General features: G+C 35.5%; 1 long non-coding RNA gene across 1 annotated transcript; it reads right to left on the reverse strand.

Moving 5' to 3' along the window:
- Positions 1–7,175: 7,175 nt before the first annotated feature.
- On the reverse strand, positions 7,176–8,297 carry LOC117612952. The gene is made up of 3 exons (XR_004583635.1): positions 8,092–8,297; positions 7,518–7,569; positions 7,176–7,316 (listed from the first exon to the last, which is right to left on the reverse strand). It is a non-coding gene; the product is annotated as an uncharacterized LOC117612952 (long non-coding RNA).
- Positions 8,298–9,424: the final 1,127 nt, after the last annotated feature.

Below are 9,424 nucleotides of genomic sequence, written 5' to 3' on the forward strand. Positions count from 1 at the left end.
GATGGTTGGTTAACAGGTAAAAGCAAGGGGAAAAATTGACGCGCCTCCTTCACGACACTCCTTCCCCTTCTTCTTCATCCTAATACCTCACCTACCCTTCTCTCTAGCTCATTTTCTTTCTGTTTGGCTCAATTCTAACATAGTATCATGATTGATTTCTCTTATTCACATGCTTAAATCTTGAGAACCTCTTCTTAGAAATCCCAAATTTATTTGATTTCTTCTATTTCCCCAAATCTGATTCACCTTTGATTCATTAAACTTCACCTATTATTTATTATGGCTTGTACTAAATCTCTAGTTGCTGCCCTTCTACTAAATCCAAATGGAGCAGATGCACACAAAGTTGCAGTCATGAACTGATGAAAACTTCCTTCTCCTGCGAAATATGTGAAAAATGGAGAAGCTGGGATGGGTTTGATTGATTTTTGGGTTTAATTGATTTTTCATGTTTGGGTTTGATGGAGCTGTGTTTGATTCTTGATGTCTTGGTTTGATTGATTTTTGATGTTTGTGTTTCTTTTAGATGGTTTGATTGATTTTTCATGTTTGTTTTTCTTTTAGACGGGAAGAGAGAGAGAGAGAGAGAGAGAGGGAGCTGAGGGAGGGAATGGGGGAGGGGGAGAAGTGTTGGGAAGGGAAGGAGGGGATGGGTTAGCTATTTTTGAGTTTTTGCATCATGGTACGTGCAATTGCATGATCTTTTTACAATTATCCAATTATTATGAGTAATTACATGTAAGTTCATAGTATGTTTTGAAATTTTATATGCAATTATCTACAATGGATGTGCAATTGCACAACAATTCTAAGACATGCATTAACAACTGAAACATCGACAAAGGCATAGTCTCTTTGAAATTCCTTCCACTATTTGGAAATTGCATGGTTGTCAATACAAATGCTAACGACACAAATTACGTTCAATTACACATTACTCATATCGCAATTGAATTTGTAACTTACATCCTAAAGTCGAATAAGTATAAGAAATTGTTATTACACTTCATAACTGAGACCCTAAAGCCTAATAAGCATATAATTTAAATTAATTAAAAAAACCCCTTAAATATCAACATACCATCCATAAGTATCACTAATAATCCTATCGCTCAAAATAAGTGACCGATTAATTGGTTCTCCATTTTTCTTGGCAAAAAAAAACTGGTTCTCTTTTTTAATTGTTACATATACTATATACTCATTAAAATATTATATTTGACTAAAATAAATTAAAATATTATACAATAATGTATAGATACCCATAGAAAAGAATAATTAGACTATCTATATTATATTTAGACCAAAAAAATAAAATGGATATAACTAATGTAGGGTTTAACATTGCAATTGAGAGCCATACTGTAAATCTAAGCTATTTACTCGAGACCTGAATCCAATTTCTTCACCTCACAGAGGTAAGGCCAAGGATTAAAATATCAGCCATGCAAATAATATTGGGCCTTCAATTTACGGATATTTTGGGGGATATATTGTTATCGTCTTAGGTATCGAAAAAAGAAGAAGACAGATATAGGCATTGAAACACATAATTTTGGTATAAAACTTTCATAAATGTTATGTACATTATCAATGAATGTATTGAACAAATAAAACTCAAAATTTACTAATAATAAGATATACATATGATGAAATATAAGTGTTATGTAATGCGTGTTAATGAAAAGTTTGAAAATAAAATGTTGATTAGAATGAATAAACTATGCATAAATCCATAGTTTGTTTTAACATTGGATTACAATTTAGATAAGTGTCCATCTACATAAATGAAGAGCTCCAATGAGGTTCAAACAATGAGGAACAACCATCTAGATTCATACAATAGTCATACCAAGTCACGTAACCCGAGCAGTTTGTAAGCCATGTTAGAACATAGTGCACATAGGTCTCTCTTGAGCTCCCTACTATCTTCCCATATATGAGATAGTTAAGATTAACCCAACTAGTAAGAAAGGGCGGCCCTGAAATAGTGCAAGTGGCTCCAATGCACAGGGCCCCTGATTTTTGAGGACCCCCTAAATTTTTTTATTTTACATAATTTATATTAATATTATAACAACTGTATATATACTCCAACGTGCAACAAATTGACACAAAAATTTATTTAGTGGAGTTGGTTTCTAGTGCATATCCCTTGGTACAAGGCTTACGTGAAAAATTTTAAGAACAAAATTTTAAATAGTTTTAAAAAAGAAGCATGTGAAAAATATAAGGGAAAAGATCCAATTAAATTAACAATAGTATGTATCACACCCATACGCTTTTTCTTTAAAAAATAATAATAATAATAATTTCTTCAACTCAAAACAAAACAAAACAACATAAAAAATAAAAAATCATATCTTCTTCTTTCTCAAGAACTCTTATTTTTTCTTACCGAACATACCAACATTTAACTTTATCAAATGAACGCAACCCTTGCGTTCGCGTGAAAAAATAGTGCGTTTGTTTGAAAAAGAAAGTTAGTGGGGTCCATTTTCCTGAGGAACGGGCAACTTTACTCTACGAACACACTCCTTGCGTTCGCATGAATAAATATCCCGTTTGTTTGAAAAAGTAAGTTCATTTGGCCCATTTTTCCGAGGAACGGGCAACTTTACTCAACGAATGCAACCCCAATGTTCGCGTGAACAAATAGCCCGTTTATTTGAAAAAGTAAGTTAGTTGGGCCCATTTTCCTGGGAATGGGAAACTTTACTCAACAAACGCAACCTCTGCGTTTACATGAACAAATAGCCCATTTGTTTGAAAAATTAAGTTAGTTTGGCCCATTTTTCCATGGGAACGGGCAACTTTACTTAACAAACGCAACCCTTGCGTTCGCGTGAACAAATAGCCTGTTTGTTTGAAAAAGTAAGTTAGTTGGGCCCATTTTTTAAGGGAACGGACAACTTTACTCAACAAACGCAACCCATCGCGTTCACGTGAACGAAAAGCTTGTTTGTTTAAAAAAAGTAAGTTAGTTGGGCCAATTTTTCCGGAGAATGAGCAACTTTACTCAATAAACGCAAACCCTGCGTTCACATGAACAAATAGCCAGTTTGTTTGAAAAAGTAAGTTAGTTTGGCCATTTTTTCCGGGAACGGGGAATTTTACTCAACGAACGCAACCCATGCATTCGCGTGAACAAATAGCCTTTTTTCTTGAAAAAGTAAGTTAGTTGGGACCATTTTTTCGGAGAACGAACAACTTTACTCAACGAAAGCAAACCATTGCGTTCGCGTGAACAAATAGCCCGTTTGTTTGAAAAAGTAAGTTAATTGGGCCCATTTTTTTCGGGGAACGAGTAACTTTACTCAACGAACGCAACCCTTGCGTTTATGTGAACAAATAGCTCGTTTGTTTAAAAAAGTAAGAAAGTTTGGCCATTTTTCAGGGGAACGGGCAACTTTACTCAACGAACGCAACCCCTGCGTTCGCACGAACAAATAGTCTGTTTGTTTGAAAAAGTAAGTTAGTATAGCCCATTTTTTCAGGGAACTGGCAACTTTACTTAACAACGCAACCCCTGTATTTACGTGAACAAATAGCCCGTTTGTTTGAAAAAGTAAGTTAGTTTGGCCCATTTTTTAGAAGAACGAGCAACTTTACTCAATTAACGCAACCCCTGCATTTACATGAACAAATAGCCCGTTTATTTGGAAAAGTAAGTTGGTTGGATATATTTTTTCGGCGAACAGAAAACTTTCCTCAACGAACGCACCTGTTGCGTTGGTATGAAAAAAATACCTCGTTTGTTTGAAAAAGTAAGGTGGTTGGGGCATGTTTTCGGTGAACATATAACTTTTCTCCAGGAACGCACGTATTGCGTTCGTTTGAACAAATACCCTGTTGGTTTAAAAAAGTGACTATGTTGGCCTTCTTTTTCGGCGGAACGTCGAGTAATTTTGAACGAAAGCAAACCCTTACGTTCGTTTGAACAAACTCCCCGTTTGTTTGAAAAAGTAAGTTGGTTGGGCCCATTTTAAGGGGAACGGATAACGTTACTGAACAAACGCAACCCTTGCGTTCACTAGAATAAACACTCCGTTTGTTTGAAAAAGTAAGTTGGTTGGATATATTTTTTCGGCGAATAGAAAACTTGCTCAACGAACGCACATGTTGTGTTGGTGTGAAAAAATACCCCGTTTGTTTGAAAAAGTAAGATGGTTGGGGCATGTTTTCGACGAACGGGTAACTTTTCTCAAGTAACGCACATATTGCGTTCGTGTGAATAAATATCATGTTGGTTTGAACAAGTAAGATTGTTGGCCCTCTTTTTCAGCGGAACGTCAAGTATTTCTGAACGAAAGTGAACCCTTGCGTTTGATTGAACAAACTACCCGTTTGTTTGCAAAACTAAGTTAGTTGGGCCCATTTTTCGGGGGAACGGGTAACTTTACTGAACGAATGCAACCCTTGCGTTTGCTAGAACAAACACCGCATTTGTTTGAAAAAGTAAGGTGGTTGTGGATATTTTATCGGCGAACAAGTAACGTTTCTCAACGAACGCAATCCTTTCGTTTGTGTGAATAAAACCCTCGTTTGTTTGAAAACGTTAGTTGGCTGGGTTAATTTTTTCAGGTAACCCTTGCGTTAACATTTTAAACCCTCCATTCTATTATAAAGGGGCATTTGAGTGACTACCTCTTTGACTCTATCCATTACAAATGCATGGCTTCTTCTTCAAACCAACCTCACGTTGTCAAAAACCCAAAACAGCAAGGTTGGGATCCAAATGATCCCAAAGTTCATGTTACGACTAACTTTTGTAACCATGTTCCGCATGATTTGCGTCCATGTGGACTTTGCAAGGATCTTTTAATATGTTCGGCTTATTGCCCCTAACCGTTTCCCATGCTCTGTATTTCGGTTCATTTCGCTCTTCGATTTATAGGTCAAAAAATAGGTCTAATTATGCATGTACAAAAAAATATGATCCATTTTTTCTTATAAGGGGTTCGCGCACAGTCACTCTTGCATTGCATCATCGTCATGCAATTGCATTTGTGAAATGCAAATGCAAACCGGCTGTGTGCAAACTAAACATACCTTAAAAACGCAAACCTAATTAATGTATAGCGCAAAGACAAAGGAAACCAAGCAAATACTTTATTATGACCATATGTCTATTATTCAATATTAGGGTTAATCACATTGTGTTTTACGAAATTCGGGATCTTTTGGAAAATCATTTGTGCTACATAACAGAGTCCATTACTACGTAATTTCGATAATAGGCCCATTTTTTCGATGAACGAGCAACTTTACTCAACCAACCCAACCCTTGCATTCGCATGAACAAATAGCTTGTTTGTTTGAAAAAGTAAGTTAGTTGGGTCTATTTTTCCGGGGAACATGCAACTTTACTCAATGAACGCAACCTCTGCGTTTGTGTGAACAAATAGTCCGTTTGTTTAAAAAAGTAAGTTAGTTTGGCCCATTTTTCTGAAGAACGAGGAATGGGCAACTTTACTCAATGAACGCAACTCTTGCATTCGCATGAACAAATAGCCCATTTGTTTGAAAAAGTAAGTTAGTTGGGTCCAATTTCCCGGGAAGTGACCAACTTTGTTCAACGAACGCACCCCCTGCGTTCAAGTGAAAAAATAGCGCGTTTATTTGATAAAATATTTTAGTTAGTCCAATTTCTCGGGGAACGACGAGCTTTACTCACCGAGCGCTCCCCTTGCGTCTTCGAAGTAAAATACCATTTTTGTTGAGTAAATCAAGGAGTTTGTTGGGTAATTTGGTCAACGAACAACATTATTTACCCGACGAACGAGTCGCTTAGCGTTCTTTAGGTAGGTTTGTTGGGCATAAATTACTGAATATAACTTTCATGATTTACTACTAATTAAACCCAATGAAGTATTGAGAATAAAATTGAACTTTGTTGATTATCTCCAATTATTCCTATATTGTTAATTTAAAAAAAATTCAATAAAATCAAACATATGATTGTTGGTACAAATATAAATTTAAAAGCTTTCAACAAAAATTATTACTTAATGGTCGATTGATTGAGTCACATTGAATTGACGAAAAAGAAAATTAGACATTTTCAATTATGATCAATGCCCAATTGATAATATATGACCACGAAGTGAAGTGGAAATATGAGAAGTCTTCTTATATCCAATCTCATTGCTTAGCCCACAAACGAATCATATTCCAAGGATTGTTGTGCTGTTATGATTGTAGACTAAATAACATAGATGAAAACAACGATTTTGCCCATAAATGATGGTGAAATATCCAAAAAAGAGCGCAATATCACATGTTTGGCTTTAAGGCATATATTTAATATCCTTTCATATTATTTTATTTTACATAATTCAATTATGTTTAACGTATGAAATGATCAATGTGCCCTCATATTTAATGACAGATTGGACGAAATGTTAGGGAATTCAAGGGCAGGGAGACATTGGCGATAAAGAAAATTCATATCCGTAATATTATATAAAAAAATGTCATGCGATAAATTGAAAATTGGATACAAGTTCAAGAACTAAATCAACAATTTAACCATGTTAATGGTTTTTGTGGGCATATATCGCATATTTGATAGCACGTGTGCAATTCTCAATTTACAATATCCATATGCATATGCTTGTATGCAATCTCGTAGCATCTATGTGCAATCTCATTTTACAATATGCAATTGCATATATATACGCAATTTCATAACGTCTGTTTGCAATTATTAGTTTACAATATGCAATTGCATTCCGCCATTCTTTTGGTTTTTAACTTTTTTCGTTCATATACTTGTATGCAATCTCGTAGCATTTATGTGCAATTCTCATTTTACAATATGCAATTGCATATATATATGTATGCAATTTCGTAACATCTGTTTGCAATTCTTAGTTTACAATATGCAATTGCATTCGGCCCTTCTTTTGGTTTTTAACTTCTTTCGTTTTTACTAGAAGGCTCATTGGCTCACACTCTTATAACGTATGCAAAGATCACCAAATTTCCTCTTTTTGGCTAGAGTGCCTCTTTTTTGTGTGTGTTCATTTGCATGACAATACAGATAATCTACTACTACCTAAAAGCTATAGAAAATTATATGTGATATCATCTATGTTCTCTAACCAAGACTACATGTCACATAAATAAGAAATAAGATCTCAAAAAAGAAACATAAACAAAGAAAACACTTCACCTAAAATATTTTGTAATTCGTTTAGCTCAATTTATAACTTGTAGAGTACACAAATGTTAGCCCCTAAATATTAGGCTCTCAGAAGAAGGTGAGAATCTCACCAAGTATGCATGAAAAGTCCAAGTGAGCATACCCCTTTCTGCAAATGAGAGGGAGGTAGAGAGAGATTATTCAAACACTGTGATGGTATCTCAAAACACATATTTCAGTGTAACAAAAATGCACTTGTCTTAACTGCTCTTTTCCTGAATCCTTAGCCAGAGCAACCAAAATATAGCAGTTACGGCAATCACAACAACCAATATCAATCATGAACATCACATTTAAACCATACACTTACAGATTTAGCAATACAGTCTTTGAAATGGTAATGGCAACCCAAGACACTTCACCTTAAAAAAAAAAAAAAAAATCATGTCTTCTTCTTTCTCGTGAACTCTTATTTTTTCTTACCGAACATACCAACATTTAAATTTATCAAATGAACACAACATACTCAACGAACGAAACCTCAATTGTTACTAGATTGTTAATGGGTAAATAACTCAATGACATAGCATTCAAGTCAAACGTTTCTTTAAACATCACACTATCGCTAATTGCATACAGGGGGTCAAAAATTGCATAAACTGTATGCAATTGCACAAAAATTATATGCAATTGCACATAAGAAATAATATAGCCAAAACCAAAACCAGTTATGAGGTTTCTCAGTTAAAGAACTCATCTTTCTCTTTTGATCACAGCCTCAGTTCTCCACTAACAAGCCCGAAAACTCCAATTGGATTCATCATGACCAGAGTTCTTGAGTAATAAAACAAATCTCAAATTGAAAAAAAAAAAAAGTAGGAAGAAAATTCAAGAATCCAAGACTTTAAAGAAAATCAACAACCTGATTGTTCAAAATTTCATACCTTATTTTGAAGCACAAATCCATAACCTCATACATGGAAGAAAACAAATCCTCCATAAAACGAAAATTACATGGGTTTGATGGAGAAAGGATCACAGTGGGTCTGATGCTGTGATGAAATTAAGAGAAAATATTAAAATATTAAAATATTAAAAATTATTAAAAGAGGGAAAAAAAATCACCAAGATTCAGTCCAAGGTGTTGAATTTTTTCTCCCATCAAAGGCTCTGTAACTCAGACATCCTCACTCCAGATTCAATACTAAGTCGTTGAATTTCTACCCAAATAAAGGCCTTTCACACCACCCCCGTCGAACTCGACTGAATCACCCCACTCTGTCTCCTCTCCGATGGTTCTTGCATCGCGGCGTCGGCAGAGAGGAGATGCTCAGATTCCGACTTGGGTACAAAGATGAGGATTGGATTTGAGAGAGAGAGAGAGAGAGAGAGAGAGAGAGAGAGAGAGAGATATTGCAAAGATGAAGCAGCTCCCAGTGCACGCGATGACAGGACCCGACCCAATTTCCGCTTTGAAATTCGAGCCAAGTCCTGTGCTTGTCCGACACCTGGCGAATGTCGGGCACAACAGACCTTTTTACCCTTCTCGTTTCAAATTCTTTTCAAATTTCCCTTAGACTTCTGCCGAAAATTCGGCAGAGTCTCCCTTGTATTTTGACCAATCCCAAATTTTTTTCCACCTGTTAAACAATCAATAATTCACACCAACTGCCAGGATATCTCAGATAACAGATCTCAACTCCTATTTTTTCAACTTCAACTATATATCAGAGCATTTTCTAAGTTTCAGGGTTTCAAGGATTTTCTATAAAACTCTACCTTACGGGGTGACGTGGAAGCTTTGATTGGCCCGGTGGTAGATCTCGCGTACTTCTATGGCCTGGGGGCGAAAAACAGGTTGAAAATGTGAGTGGACAAAAATAAGTTCTTGAAAACAATTTTATAAACATAATAACCCCCATTTAAATATAAGAATGGATCAAAATCGAAGGTTTGTCTATATTTTAATACAGAATATTCAAATAAGCATGTAAAAACCTACTGATAACTGTGCTTGTATAACTGAACAAATATATAAAGATATAAATGCACGAATTTCAAAGAAACTAATGTAAAATAACTGAAAGTCATAATTAAATAAAAGAAAACTCAAAATCCGTTAAAAATACCACCTATTTGTACCCCTATCATATCCGTCAATTCCCCTGGCAAGTCTCGGGCACCACGCAGTCTACCCGAGCCGCAAACTGGCGAAATCAGGGGACTATGATCAGCCTAATCCGCCGGTAGATTCCTCGATGACACCAAGTCAGCTCG

The sequence above is a fragment of the Prunus dulcis genome, unplaced genomic scaffold (assembly GCF_902201215.1).
Source record: "Prunus dulcis unplaced genomic scaffold, ALMONDv2, whole genome shotgun sequence".
NCBI classification, from domain to species: Eukaryota; Viridiplantae; Streptophyta; class Magnoliopsida; order Rosales; family Rosaceae; genus Prunus; species Prunus dulcis.